We start from the raw sequence: 15,008 nt of genomic DNA on the forward strand, positions 1-15,008 counted from the left end.
TTCATCTTTCACCGTGCTGTGCAACTTTTGGCCAAATGCTCCCACAGATCTTCCATCCAATGTGCTGGCACCTTTCTAGTTCTCTCCATATTAAGTGGATATCAGTGGCATAGACACCGCCTTAGACTGTTCAAGCGTTCCCTTGACCTCACTATATGACCTTTTTTCTGATCATACATCTTTCCATTAATATTCTTATACTGCTTCTCTAGGGTGAATCTTTACTTGTAAAGCTCATACCTATTAGATACCTTTAAAACTAGAATCATGAGATTTAAAGCTGGAGGGAACCTTACAGATTACTGGTTCTAACAACCTTCATTTTACAGATGAGGGAGCTGAGACTCAGATAGGCTGAGTCACTTACCCAAGTCACACAAGTTACTAAGGAACAAAGAAAATATTCAAACTCAGGTGCTTTAATTCCAAATCCAGTGGTCTAGCCATTACCTCACACTGCCTTAACAAAATTAAATCATAAATTTTAAATTATTATTAATAAATCAGAAAAAAGTAAAGGAATTTTGGGAAAGTGTTTTAAAGAACTATAAATAACAAGTAGATAGATATACTTATTACACCATGTTTTTAATGTTCAAGTTCATCTTTATTCATGAAAAAATAAGAGATTTGAAATACACTCAATCAGATGCTTTAAACCAAAAGTTAAGTCTGTTTAAATGTCTCTCTGGTTTTCCTTTTAAACCATTTGAAGTTTGGATGTAATGATTCCACTACAGTGTATTAAACCCATATAGACAAAAAGTGTGAAAACAAGAAACTTTGTGTGACTTGTGTCGAAAGCTTTGAATGAGCCTAAAGCAGGATCTCATGCAGACCTCCAGTGACAGTCAAACTGAAAAAAAAAAGCTGATTTTAGATACTCATCAAAAACTTAAAACATTTTTTTTTACTCTGAAAACCAGGCTAGACATCTTGAAGGAACAGACAGTCTTGCAAGATTTCCAGTACTTCCTGCATTCAGTTAAGCCAGCAAACGCCATAAGATGAACCTTCTTTATTTTGATATTTCCACTTCCTGTCAAATGCAGCATGAATCAGTAGGTTCAGAGATGTATGAATATTTAAGGACACAAAGCCTGCAAGAGATTTTCAATACACCAAGAAATAAATTATTTTGAACTTATAGCAGAGATTTCTATGGTTTTCATTGGCATTATTCTAGTTTTAATGCAAACACGATTTACATTCCACCTCTCCACTCATTCCTGACTAGGTCATGGATCAAGGTGGTTTTTTCTTTCTGGGAAAAGTGATTTATGCATGTATGTGTCATATTCCCTTACCAGACTCTAAGGGAAGTTGTGATCACTGCAAACCAGCATGGATTCATGAACACTAGAAAATACTAGACCTTAAGTCATTTTCCTTTTTTGACAGTTAGTATACAGGTAGAGCAATGGAATTCTAGGGATATATCTTACACAATTTCAGCAAACCATTTGACTAAGTGTTATAAGATATCTCTATGGATAAAATGGAAAACTGTAGACTAGAAAATTGGATCTTATAGTGTTCTTTCTTTTTCTGGTCCTTCTCTATTGGAGATTGGTATCAAAGATCTAGGTGAAAACAGGTTTATCAACTTCACATATGACACAAAGGGAGGTTGAACACATTGAATAATAGAATTAGGAACCAAAAGACTGACAAGATGGGCCAAATCCAATGAGATGATGTAAGTACTGGGACCTGTCACTTAATTGACACAGGGAACCCCTGGATGAGAAAACTCACACTACCAATACAGGTCAGCACCTTCCCAACATTGCAGCTCTGCCTCACTTAAATCCAATTCATGTGAAAGTCAAGATGTCACCCTTGTGATGTTATTGGTCCCCTTTAAGAACGAAGGACTAACAACAACTCTTAGAAAGTTGCCTAAACCTTCAGGAGAGGTGAACTGATTTAGACAGGGTCACTCAGCCAATATGTGTCAGAGGTGGGTCATAAACCCAGGTGTTCCTGGCTCTGAGACCATTTCTCTATCCATAATACCACAATGTCTTTTATGTCAAGATTTCATAGTGATCAATGTCAAGTCTTTCACTTGTGCTATCAAAAAATCATTTGAACAAGCATAGGTTTGACTAGGAGAACAATTTGTGAGAAAAGAGCCTGGGTTTCTTAGTGGACTGCAAACTCAACATGAGCCAATAGGGTAGCATGGCAGCCAAAAAAAGCCCAGAGGCTCCCAGATGAGATTAACAGAAGCATCACTTCCTGAACTAGGGAGTTAATCGCCTCACTACATTCTGCCCTGGTCAGATAATACCTGGAGCATTGTTTCATTTATTGCTCACACCTGGAGTACTCCGAACACCATTTTTTATTATTAGCAATGGCTGATGTTTAGAGGCTCTTCAAGGTTCACATTGTGTGTTACATAACCATCTCATTTGGCCCTCACCAACAAACCTGTACTACAGGTATTATCATCCCCCTTTTACAGATGGGGAGACTGAAGTTCAGAGAAGCTAAGCAACTGACCTGTTATCACATGGTGTGCATGGGAGGTAGATTTGAACCCAAGTTTCTTCTTGACTCCACGTCCCATGGTAAAGTTAGAGCACATCTGAGAAAGGGAAATAAGAGTGGTGAAGGAGCTCAAAACTATGCCATACAAAGACTGGTCCAAGGACTATAGGATCTGTACCTGGAAGAGACCTTAGACACCATATAGTCCAAGCCCTTCACTTCACAGCTAAGGAAACAGTAACCCAAAGAAGGGAGTGTCTTGACCAAGGAAAGGAATTGGGTGTCAAAATGTTTAGCTTCAAAAAAGTAAGACTTAAAATGGTGAGGAAAGGAAGAAGGGAAGACATGATAGTCTTGCAAGTGTTAAAAGATGGCTCTGTGTGAAAGAGGAATTATCCCTGTTTTGCTCCCTGAGGGCAGAACTAGGATCTACGAGTGGAAGCCATAAAGTGGCAGATTATTTTGCTCAATGAAGAGAGAAGCTTCCTACAAGTTAGAGTTGTTCTAAAGTAGAATGAGTTTCCTCCAGAGGTAATGAGTCTCTCATCAATGGAGGTTGTCATCCCTCCCCAATCTGAAATTCTAGGATTCCATGAAAGTATTGTATCATATCTTATCTTGACTTTGGACTTCATAGTATCCCCATCACCTAGCATAGCCTGCTACAAAGAACAGGCAGAGAATAAATATTCATTGATTTGAACTGAATGATCCAACCCTAGCAGGGTTGCTGTACATTCAGCTCTGTTAGTCACAGTAAGTGAAAGTAACATAAGCACAGTCATTATCAACCAATGTAAGAGTAGGGTTGAACCCACCTCATCCCATTTCAGCCTTTAGATTTAGATATCTTAACTAGGGAAGAAAATGTTTCAATCAATCAAATCCTCGGACTAATGGAAAAAAAATCTCTGAAAGTCTTTTGATGAAGTGAACTAGGTTGATTCCTATTGGCTATTAGATTTCATTATGTCCTCTGGGTCTTGTATAAAAGCATTGCATTAAGTGGCATGAGAAGTTATTCCAGAAGCTGGAACAAGTATGGTTTTCTAGTGGACCACAGAGAGGCTTTGCCCAGTTCTCCTCCACCACTCCTCCCAACCCCTTTTACCAGAGAATAATATTCCAGCTTTGAAGGCCCTGAAGTATGTTGAACTTCCCATCACCTTGACAATATGCTAAAAAGCATCTCTGGATTATCAGAAGCCAAAGACATACTGGACTCTATTTGCAGCTCAACCAAGAGTCTACATCATGCCTCAGTAGAACTTCTTGAACATTCCAAGAATGGGAGAAAAGGACTTCTAGCAACCAAGAGCCATGAATTAACCCTCTATCTACTTTCATCATTTGAATCAATCAATCAACAAGTATTTCTTAAGTGCCTACTATGTACAATGCATTGTATGTACTAGTCTCTGCAGCTACAAAGAAAATATAAAACACTACCTGTTCTCAAGAGTTTATATTCTATTAAAATCCATATCATCAACTTACCAACTCTACAAACAACCATTGATGGAGTTTACAATCTATTCATTATCCCCCTTCTTCTTCCACTTTATTTAACATCTGACTCATGTTTTTTCTCTCTACCCCTTCTCCCTGTTTTTCTTGATGATGTCAATAGCCACATAAAGAGGCAGCTAGCCAACTCAGTGGAGAGAATGCTGAACCCAGAGTCAGGAAGACCTGATTTCAAATCCCATCTCAGATACCTCCTAGCTGTAATTCATTTAACCTCTGAATGCCTCAGTTTCCTCCTCTATTAAATGGGGATAATAATAGCACCTACCTCCCAGGGTTGATACGAGAATCAAGTGAGACAATATGTGCAAAATGTTTGCAAACCTTAAAACTCTATATAAATGTTAGCTGTTTGTATTACTTTATTATAATATCAAATTACATTTAATCTTTTTCCTATCGTACATTTTCCAAAATCTACTAATGTGCTACTTTCAATATGGTCATTGTGAGACAGAATTTCTTGGATTTAACCATCCGACTAACCTATCTCATTACTTTGAAATCACATCATGGCTCTCTTGGGTCATCTATGCTACTCCCTCAATTATGATAAAAACCAATTTCCTGCACGCATTATCAAAGAGCCTGCTTACAAAGCACAATGGACACCCCTCATCTTGAGATAAAAAATCCTTCCAAGCTAACACCTGCCCTTTACAGTTAAGTGTTAAAGGACAGGTGTGTTTGTACTTTCAGTGCCACCATGATACCTTCCATAACCATAACATGGTACTTATCTGAAAATTGATAATTGGGAAGGATTTCATTGCAGTATTCCTGTTTCATGTTTTATAACCAACCAGCTAAAAAGCAAACAAGCTTTCTTCATGCTTGGTGGTAAACCAATTCATTTTGGATCCTTGTCCTAGTAAACAAAGTTCATAAAGTCTCAAGTGAAATATTGCATAATTCCTTGTTTCTTTACTTTTGGGAAAGTGGGGAATCCTTCCTGCAAATTCCTCTTCTTTGGGGGCAGCTAGGTGTCACAGTGGATAGAGCATCGGCCCTGGAGTCAGGAGTACCTGAGTTCAAATCCGGCCTCAGACACTTAATACTTACTAGCTGTGTGACTCTGGGCAAGTCACTTAACCCCAATTGCCCCACTAAAAAAAAAAAAATTCCTCTTCTTTGGCCAATGTAGATGAGGAGACTGACTCCATTCAGTATGGTCTGGATTGAAATTGCATTGAAATATTCTGAATTCATATGTCTAGGAAAGGGTTCTCAAAGAGATCCCTGAGACCCTTTCATGGAGTCTACAAGGTTAAAATTGTTTACATAATAACAGTAAGATATTTTAATTTTTAATACAGAACATATCCATAGATATAACCCACATATACAAAATCTTTGAGGAGGTTCTTGATCATTTTGAGAGTTTAAGATCAAAAAGTTTGAAACAAGAGGGCAGCTAAGTAGCGCAGTAGATAAAGCACCAGCCCTGGACTCAAGAGGACCTGAGTTCAAATGTGACCTCAGACACTTGACACTTACTAGCTGTGTGACCCTGGGCAAGTCACTTAACCCTCATTGCCCCGCCCCCAAAAAATGGAGTACAAAAAGTTTGAAACAGCTGATCTAGGAGTTTGGCTTTCACTAGCTGGCTGAATTTGAACTCAAGTCTTCTTGCCTTCAGGCCCAGTGCTCATCCACTGTACCACCTAGCTGCCTAAGGACTTCCTTCTGCTCAGGGAGTCATTTTAGTAAGTAGAAACATCAAAAAAGAAATTTTTATCAGACCACATCCTTTCCACTGCAAAAATTCTGTGATTCCATAATAGTGATATTTACAAAAACGATGTCCAATAAATAGGCAAAAATAATCATTAAAATAATGTTGGGTAAATTCTAAGTGAAAAAAGATGGTGGTATTCTGGGAGGGGGATGGGTTAAGTATTTGATGCCACTAAAATGAATTGTTGTGTGTTTAGAATGTTTTCAATAAAGAACAAATACAAATTGTAAACATTTAGACCATTACATTTGTCCCTCTATCTGCTTCTCATCATTTGAATCAATCGATAAGCATTTATTAAGTTCCTACAATGGGACAGGTGTTATTTGAGGTACTGGGGACACAAAGTTCCTGTCCTAAGGAACTTATATTTTATTAAAATCTACAAACACTGTTTTCCAACTTCTGCCTTCCTTTACAATCTTAAAAAATTTTGAGGACCCCAGAGAGCTTTTGTTTATGTGGATTTCATCTACCAATATTTGCTTTATTCAAAATTTAAACTGGTAAATTTAAAAATATGTATTAGTTCATTTAAAAACAATAACAATAACCCATAGTAATATAATATATTTTGAGGAAAATTAACTATATAATAGAAAAATCATTTAGTGAGAAGAAAGGCTCTGGTTTACATATTTTTGCAAATCTCTTTAATGACTGGCTTCCTAAAAAACAGCTGAATTCTCCTATCTTGCTTCTGAATTCAATCTGTTGTGATATTTCCTTTTAGTTGAAGTGTATGAAGAAAATCTGGCCGCACACAGCTATGTAGTTGGAAAAGGGAGGAGTATTTTAACAGACTAATAACGTCTTTGTGTTATTATGAAAATAATTTTGACCTTAAGAACCCCATGAGAGGGTCTCTGGGATCCCTAGGGGTCCACAAACCATATTTTAAGAACCACTGGTTTATGCAATCAGTCAGCAGTATCTCTTAATAATAGCTCGTGTGGTTTGCTGTCCTCTCCCTACTCCTTCCTCTTGCCCCTTCCTAGAATACTTCAACACCTGACTCACAGCCTGCCTCTTTACCCTATCCCCTCTCATCCTTCTTGGCTAAGTTACTATTCACATAAAACTGGATAACATTAACTCTAAAGTCCTCTGTGATGTACAGATGCGGCTTGGTGCACACTCCCTTGGTGAAGGGAGCTAGTTACTGTTGTACATCTAGGATAAGGACGGTCCATCAGTCATCACATTTACTGAATGCCCATTTTGTATAGAACACTACTCTAGCTACTTTCTTGGTGGGGAAGGAGAGCCAAGCAAAAATAAATACGAGATATACTGCTTCATTTGGAAAAGAAGGCACTCCTTCATTTCATTCATTCGACACAAATTTCTTAAGTATTTCCTTCCTGCTGAACACTAAGCCAGGCAGGGGCTACAAAGACCAAAAAAAAAAAAAAAAGAGAGAGAGAGAGTTCCTGCCCTCAAGGAACTTACCTTATTCCCTCTTGGGAAAACAATACACACAGATAAAAACTCTTATAAATCAAATTACAAAGAAGTATCAATGAATAAAATGAGAACCTAAAAACTAAGGAAAAGTGTAACTAGCAAATCTGGAGCCTGGGAGAAATATTATGAAGTGCACTTTCCACTCCACTTTTTCTTTAAAGAATAAACTTTTAGGGGGCAGCTAGGCGGTGCAGTGGATAAAGCACTGGCCTTGGATTCAGGAGGACTTGAGTTCAAATCCAGCCTCAGACACTTGAAACTTAACTAGCTGTGTGACCCTGGGCAAGTCACTTAACCCTCATTGCCCTACAAAAAAAAAAAAAGAAGAAGAAGAAGAAACTTTTATTCGTAGTTTTGTTTATAGGTTGTCCAAATTTCCCTTTACCTTTACAACCTTCTCTCCTTCCCCGACCTGGAAAGTCATCCCATACAACAAAGAATAAAAGAAAGAGAGAGAGAGAGAGAGACAGAGAGAGAGTGTGTGAGAGAGAGAGAGAGAGAGAGAGAGAGAGAGAGGGAGGGAGGGAGGGAGGGAGGGAGGGGGGAAGGAAGGAAGGAAGGAAGGAAGGAAGGAAGGAAGGAAGGAAGGAAGGAAGGAAGGAAGGAAGGAAGGAAGGAAGGAAGGAAGGAAGGGAAGGGAAGGAAAAACAACCACTAAAACAATACACTGAAAAAAAAATCTGAAAATATATGCAATGTTCCATACCCATGTATGCTCCCCTTCCCCATATTTGTAATGTAATGGTTGGGGGTGGGGAGGGTAGAGGTATTTTCTCTGCTCTCTTCTTTAAGGTAATGTTTGTTTTTTATACTTTTACAACATTCACTTTCTATTAACTTTCATTTATATTCTTATAATCATTGTGTATATTGTTTTCTTGGCTCTGTTTCACTCTTTATCTGTTCATGTAAATCTTCCCATGCATCTTTATTTATCATGTTCATAACTTCTTATAGTACAATCCTATTGTTATATTTATGTAACAGAATTGGTTTAACCATTCCCTTTTCAATTGGCATCTACTTTGTTTTCAATTCTTTGCTACCACCAAAAAAAAGTTTCTACAAATATTTTGAGTATATGGGGAATTTCTTTTTATCAGTGATCTCCCTAGGGTATATGTCTAGTAATGGCATCTCTGAGTCAAATAGCATGTATATTGTAGTCACTCTATTTCCATTAAATCTAAATTGCTTTCCTAGTGCTGCTCCAGAGCTCTACCCACAATGCATTCATATACCTATCTTTCCACTATTTCTCCAACAATAACTATTCCAGTCTTTCGTTCTCTTGGCCAATTTTGGGGTGTGAGGCAAAAACCTCAGGGTAGGTGTTTTGTTTTGTTTTCCAGGGCAATAAGGGTTAAGGGACTTGCCCAAGGTCACACAGTTAATAAGTGTCAAGTGTCTGAGGTCAGATTTGAACTCAGGTCCTCCTGAATCCAAGGCTGATGCTTTATCTACTGTGCTACCCCCCTCAGGGTTGTTTGGGTTTTCATTTCTCATATTATTAGTGATTTGGAGCATTGTTTCATATGGTTGCTTATAATTTGCATTTCTTCTTGTGAGAACATTTTAGTCATATCCTCTGATCAGTTATCTATTGGGGAATGGCTTTTGGTTTTGTATATTTCTGTTAGTTGTTTATGTCTTAGATACCAAACCCTTACCTGGGAAATTTGACATAAAACCTTTTCCTCATTAGACCATTCCCCTTTGTATTCTAGATGCAATAGTTTTGTTCATATAGGAGCTTTTCAATTTTCATATAATCAAAATTATCTACTTTATTTTTTGTAACAGCCTCTGTTCCTTGTTTGGTTAAGGATACATCTCTTACCCCTAGCTGTGAGAAGTATATGACCTTCATTTCTAATTTTTTAATGTTCTGATCCTTGTCATTCACATAGAATAGCTATTTTGAATTTATTGTGGAACATAGTATAAGATATTAGTTAAGGCTAATTCCTGCTAAATTGCTTTCCAGTTTTCCCCAAAGTTCCTTCAAATAGGGAGTTCTTTCCTAAGAAATCTAGGTTCTTCAGGATTATTGAACAAAATGACAGTAAACAGTGGGGAAGGGAGGTACTCGAGAAGAATGACTTAATGGAGGGAGGGGGAGACATGATATTTGTCTTCAAGTGTTTGAAGTGCTATGGCATGAAAGAGGCATTAGAATTGTTCTGACTGGCCCCTGGATGCAGATCTAAGACCAAATGGTGGAAGTTGCAAAGAAAGCAAAATATTGCATAATAATCAGGGCCTTCTAAAAGCAGAATGGGCTGCCTTGGGAGGTAACTGATTTCCTGTCTCTCAAAGTCTTCAAGCAAAGGCTGTATGACCATACAATGTTGTAGAAGGGACTCTTTTTCAGGTATGGGCTGGCTTAAATGGCTCCTGAGATCCTCTCCAAATAGGAAGTTCCATAAGTCTGTGAATGTGCACAAGTGTGTGCGCATGTATGAAACTATCACTTGGTGATATTTACAGAAGGGAAAATGTTGAGTGGAGGGGGCAATTCAGGATTTGGACAAGGAATGGATATGGGAGCAAAGTGTAGGGATTGGATTTGGGATTTCATTGCTATAAGGAAGTCTAGGATGAGGAAACTCCTTTTATTAATGTGGGTTGGCAATTTATTATGTCTAAACCTTTTTTTCCCCTTATGACTCATTTGACAATTTGGTGACACCTTTGGATCCCTTCTCACAATAATTTTTTTTAAATAATTAAAGGAAATTCAATGAGAGGTTAGTGGAATACAGACTGATCTCTTTTTCCTATCCAAGTTCAGAAACCCCTTGATATCTATCCACAGATAATTTGGAGGTCCATGGATCCCTGGTTAAGAACCCCTGGGGGGGCAGCTGGGTGGTGCAGTGGATAGAGCACCAGTCCTGGAGTCAGGAGGACCTGAGTTCAAATCCGGCCTCAGCCACTTGACATATACTAGCTGTGTGACCCTGGGCAAGTCACTTAACCCCAGCTGCCTCACCAAAAAAAAAAAAAAAAAAAAGGGAAAAAAAGAACCCCTGGATTAGAGATGTGCCTAGAGCACCAATAGTAAATAACAGGTGAAAGGTCACATAGTCAATATATGTCAGAGGGTGTGATTCCAATCAACATCTTCCTTGATCTCCAGTCAGCTCTCAGTCCACTTGACCCCGTTGCCTCTCATCAGGTCTTAGAATGAAAGGGTAGAAAAGTCACCTCTTTCTTCTGTGGGAAAGAAGGGTAAGACCTCAGTTTTTGTGTTGGCAAGACTTCCAGATGAAGATGTACTTTAGGAAGTTGGAGCTGTTTGAGGAAGAAGAGGGGAAAAACAGTCACCAAGGAAGAAGAATTAGAAGGGGAACAGTAGTACTACTGAAGTTAAGAGAGGAAAATTTCAGGAAGAGAGGTCAGAGTGAAATGAAGGTGATAGGACAAGGATCAATGTAGAAAAAAAAACTGAATGTGGTCAAAAGGAGGTGACTTTAGTTGGAATAACTTCCATATGGTGCAGAGGGCAGAAATGAGATCCTGGAAGGAGTGCCTACTTGAGAAGTTTAATGTCACCCAGCTGCATCTTGCATAGAATATTGGCCGAGGGGCCTGCTAAGACTGAAGTCCCGTTCATGATGTCAACAGAATGTATTTTCCCCCAGCACGAAGGTATGAAGAAGAGAACTAAATTCACTATCATTTACTATAGATTATGATGTAACAGGCATTTCCCTTTGGGGGTAAAAAAAAATTCCCCCTCCACTCCATTCCAGCTGTCGCTAATATCTTCAGCTTTGGTCTGTGGGTGTTCTGCTGACTTTACTAAGAAGTTTTTTTGGCTGGACATGGAACATGGAATCAAGCCCACACACATTACTCTAAACGGAATAGAAACAACTTGATTGCACACCAAATGGTTTAAATGGTAATCACTAAATGTAGATTACTTAAATACACACTATACATAGTCACATTCTTACAAAATCAGACGGGTGTTCACTTCACTGAAAAGTCAGCCTGACCATTACCATTCTTTTCACTGTAGTCAAATCCTAAATAGCATGGTGATTCCTTTGTTTAATTTTCCAGTGTAGACGATGCTGATGACAGTGTGAAGAATCTGATAGCCACTGCATTTTTCTATAGGTTTCACCATACATTGTTTCTCTTGCATAGGCTATTTTAAATTTTCCTATGAAGTTGTTGTAAAATGTGTGTTTATGAATTGTAAGTTCTGTTTTTCTAGTTTCTTTATCTATGATTTTTTTTTTAACATGGAAGAATTCCAAGAAAACCAGAAACAATATCTAACAAGATCTGAGTAGAGGAAGTCTAGGAATAGCTTTCCAATGTTTTGGTCAGGAAGACATCGGATCTTTCAGTGTGTTCAACAAATGGATTTAATAATGCACATTTCAATATAAAACTTAGTTCAAAAACAGAAATATTTGCTGTGCGGCCCATTTATCCTGGGAATTGCACAACGTGGATGATTTTCAATAACTCTTTTCATTATAATGATTTCCTCCTGCTCAGGCAATGTAGATGTACAAAACCACTTTAGTTAGGAAATGTAATATGTCTAGAAATAAACATATTAAAGGCATATTACAATAGTATCACTTTGGCCACTTTGTGGCAGAGCTATCCTGCCTGTCTCCCAGGGTGATTCTGCCTTAATTCTTCATCTAACACAGCAGATTCTCCTTTCCACAGAATCCAAAAACCCAGAAAGCTCAAATATCTAGATTTTTTTAAAGCAGGCAAAGAGTAGGTGCTCAATCAAGAGTTTATTTACCAAATGAATGAAAAATGGATGCTCATGATGATGGCCCCAAAGCCCTGCAAAATCCCGAGGTGCTTTCTGAATAGTTAAAAAAACCATTAAAGTATATTCTATATAATTTGAGCTTGCAGAACATTTTTTGGTTTGGTAGTTTTTTGAAAATCATTAATCTGTGTTGTATATATATGTGGTAATTTTCATTTAGCCTGAATATTTAATTAACCAGGATGCCCAGTTTTCCCAACCATTCTGGATCAATGAAAGTTTGTTGTTATTTTTAAGAATGATCACATTCAAATGGAAAAGAGTTACATTTGAAATTAGCTCAACCAAAGGTATCGTTTCCCTCGCCAGAAAGCCTACCTTTAAAAGGCTTTGCACCTGAGAGGCATGTAGAGGTGACAGCCAGCACTGAAACATCCATATTACTCTGACTGTGGTCTCATTGAACTGTCAACATGGAAAATAAAGATGACCAACTATGGTTGACCCCAAGGGTAGTCCCTGGTTACCATCTATTATCTATGGCAACATAAATTGCTATCCTCAGATTGGATGGTATATACCAACAGCATTTATTTATCAATCATTCAGCAACTATTTATTAAGGATATATATATATATATATATATATATATATATATATATATATATATATATTTGGGGGGGAGGCAATTAGGGTTACATGACTTGCCCAGGGTCATATAGCAAGTAAGTGTTAAGTGTCTGAGGACATATTTGAACTCAGGTCCTCCTGACTCCAGGGCCAGTGCTCTATCCACTGCGCCACCTAGCTGCCCCTGAGGGTCTATATTTTGAAAAGCTGTGCAGTTGCAAGGTAGGGGTGATACAAAGACAATTGATTCATATTTTTTGTCCTCATGAAACTGGCGATCCTGTGGGCAATTAGGACATACAAAGAAATATGCAATACCACACAAACGATCAAGCAATAAGCAATATATGAAGCATTTATCATATATTTATCATATGAGAAGGTCTAAAAGGGTTTGGAGAAAGAAAAGCCTTTTCCAACAGACTTCAGAATGTTTTAGGGGTCAGTTTGGAAGGTATAGGTTTATCCTTTGATTTGGCAAAGGGTACTCTGAAAAACTTGGGTCAGAGATGATAATAATAACCATAATACCTAAGTATTAATAAACGTATAACACATATAAACTTATATATACTTATATGTAAACTTATATGGCACTTTAAGATTTATGAAGCATTTCACATATATTATCTCATTTTGTCCCCACAATCATCCTATCAGATAGGTGCTATTGTTATTATTGCTATTTTACAGATGAGCAAACTGAGTTTGATAGAGACAAACAGACACACAGAAAGACAGAGAATGAGAGAGGGAAAGACAGAGACAGACAGAGAGACAGAGAGAGAAAGATAGAGAGACAGAGAGAGAAAAACAAAGACAGAGAGACAGAGAGAAACAGAAACAGAGAGAAAGACAGAGAGAGATAAAGGGAGAAACAGAGAAAGACAGAGAGACAGGGAGAGAGAGAGAAACAAAGAGAAAAAACAGAGATAGAGAAACAAAGAAAGACAGAGAGACAGAGAAAGAGAGATTAAGTGAGTTGCCCAAGGTCACACAGCTAGTAAGTGTCTGAGAGGCAGGCTTAGAATACAGGTCTTCCTGACCCAAGTCTAATACTCTATTCACTACAAAACATCCCTCAGCCTCTAACTATAATCATAGAATGAGGAAGAACAAAGAGACATTAATTACACTTATATAAGTCAAAATTTTCCCAGTATTTGATTGAAATTCTTGTGGGGTCCATATACTCATGATTTAATGCCTGGTGCTCATTAACACCATGATAGACTAGAAACTCTCTGGTCCCCTACTTCTCTTGTTTGCTGCCACTTCAACCAAAAAAGGAAACATGTGGGGACCTGAAAAAGATAACTTTTCCATTTACTATTTCATTCCAGTTTGCTGTTAAATTAAGATTTACAACTTACAGTTCTGTGGTTAGTAAGTCTTCACTGAATTAGCAGCACTGAGAACATACAGAATTTGGGAAGCAGGGTCCTGACCACATCACTTCCTAGTCAATAAATTCCCAGGGTCTCCTATTGCCTGCAGGATCAAATATAAAAGCCTCTCTTTGGCTTTGAAAGCCCTTTATAATCTGGCCCCTTCATACATTTTCAGTCTTCTTACACCACATTCACCCCTCTCTCCCATAAACCCTCCTCACTTACTTTTTGATTCAGTCATACTGGTCTTCTTGCCATCCCAGGAACAAGACTCTCCATCTTTCAGTTTCCTGCCTTTTCTCTGGCTGTCCCCTATGCCTGGAATGTTATCCCTTCTCATCTCTGCCTTCTGGCTTCCTTCATGTCTAGGATAAAATCCTCCCTTCTCTAGGAAGCCTTTCCTAGTTCCCCTTAATGCTAGTTCCTTCCTTTTGAAATTGTCTCCAATTTACCTTGCATATATGCATATCTTGTTTGAACACAGTTGTTTACATGTTTCTTCCACTAGATTACAAATTTCTTAAGTACAGGGAATGTTTTTTTGTCTTTTTTGGATCCTCAGGGATTGGCAAAATGCCTGGCATATAGTAAGTACTTAATAAACATTTAAAGACTTGACTGGTCAGTTTTTATACTGCAATCTATAAATTAGCAATCATCTATTAAGCACTTACTTATATGCTAGGCACTGTACTAGGCTGTGAGAAAACAAAACAAACAAAAACACACACACACACACACACACAAGGGAAAGAGGTCCCGCCTTCAAGAGGCTTACATTTCCCTGTAAAACAATTGACTTGTGTTTTGTGTATTCAAGTTTTCATCTTTCCCACTAGATTGAGAAGGGAAAATAATTGAATTTTGGCAGGAATTTGCTATGGTCTCTTCTTGGTAGCTTTAAAAAAAGCACTTTAAAATTTCATCAGCTGGTTTTTTTTCCTTTGCTTTTTTTTCTTACAGTTTGCAAAACCTTTCTGTGGTTTCAGATGGTGCAGA

At 37.9% G+C, this 15,008-nt stretch overlaps 1 long non-coding RNA gene across 1 annotated transcript; it reads right to left on the reverse strand.

Moving 5' to 3' along the window:
* Window positions 1-676: 676 nt before the first annotated feature.
* On the reverse strand, window positions 677-14,354 carry LOC122727650. The gene is made up of 3 exons (XR_006353170.1): window positions 14,235-14,354; window positions 2,512-2,596; window positions 677-1,100 (listed from the first exon to the last, which is right to left on the reverse strand). It is a non-coding gene; the product is annotated as an uncharacterized LOC122727650 (long non-coding RNA).
* Between the last annotated feature and the right edge of the window lie 654 nt (window positions 14,355-15,008).

Source organism: Dromiciops gliroides, chromosome 5 (genome assembly GCF_019393635.1).
Source record: "Dromiciops gliroides isolate mDroGli1 chromosome 5, mDroGli1.pri, whole genome shotgun sequence".
NCBI lineage: Eukaryota > Metazoa > Chordata > Mammalia > Microbiotheria > Microbiotheriidae > Dromiciops > Dromiciops gliroides.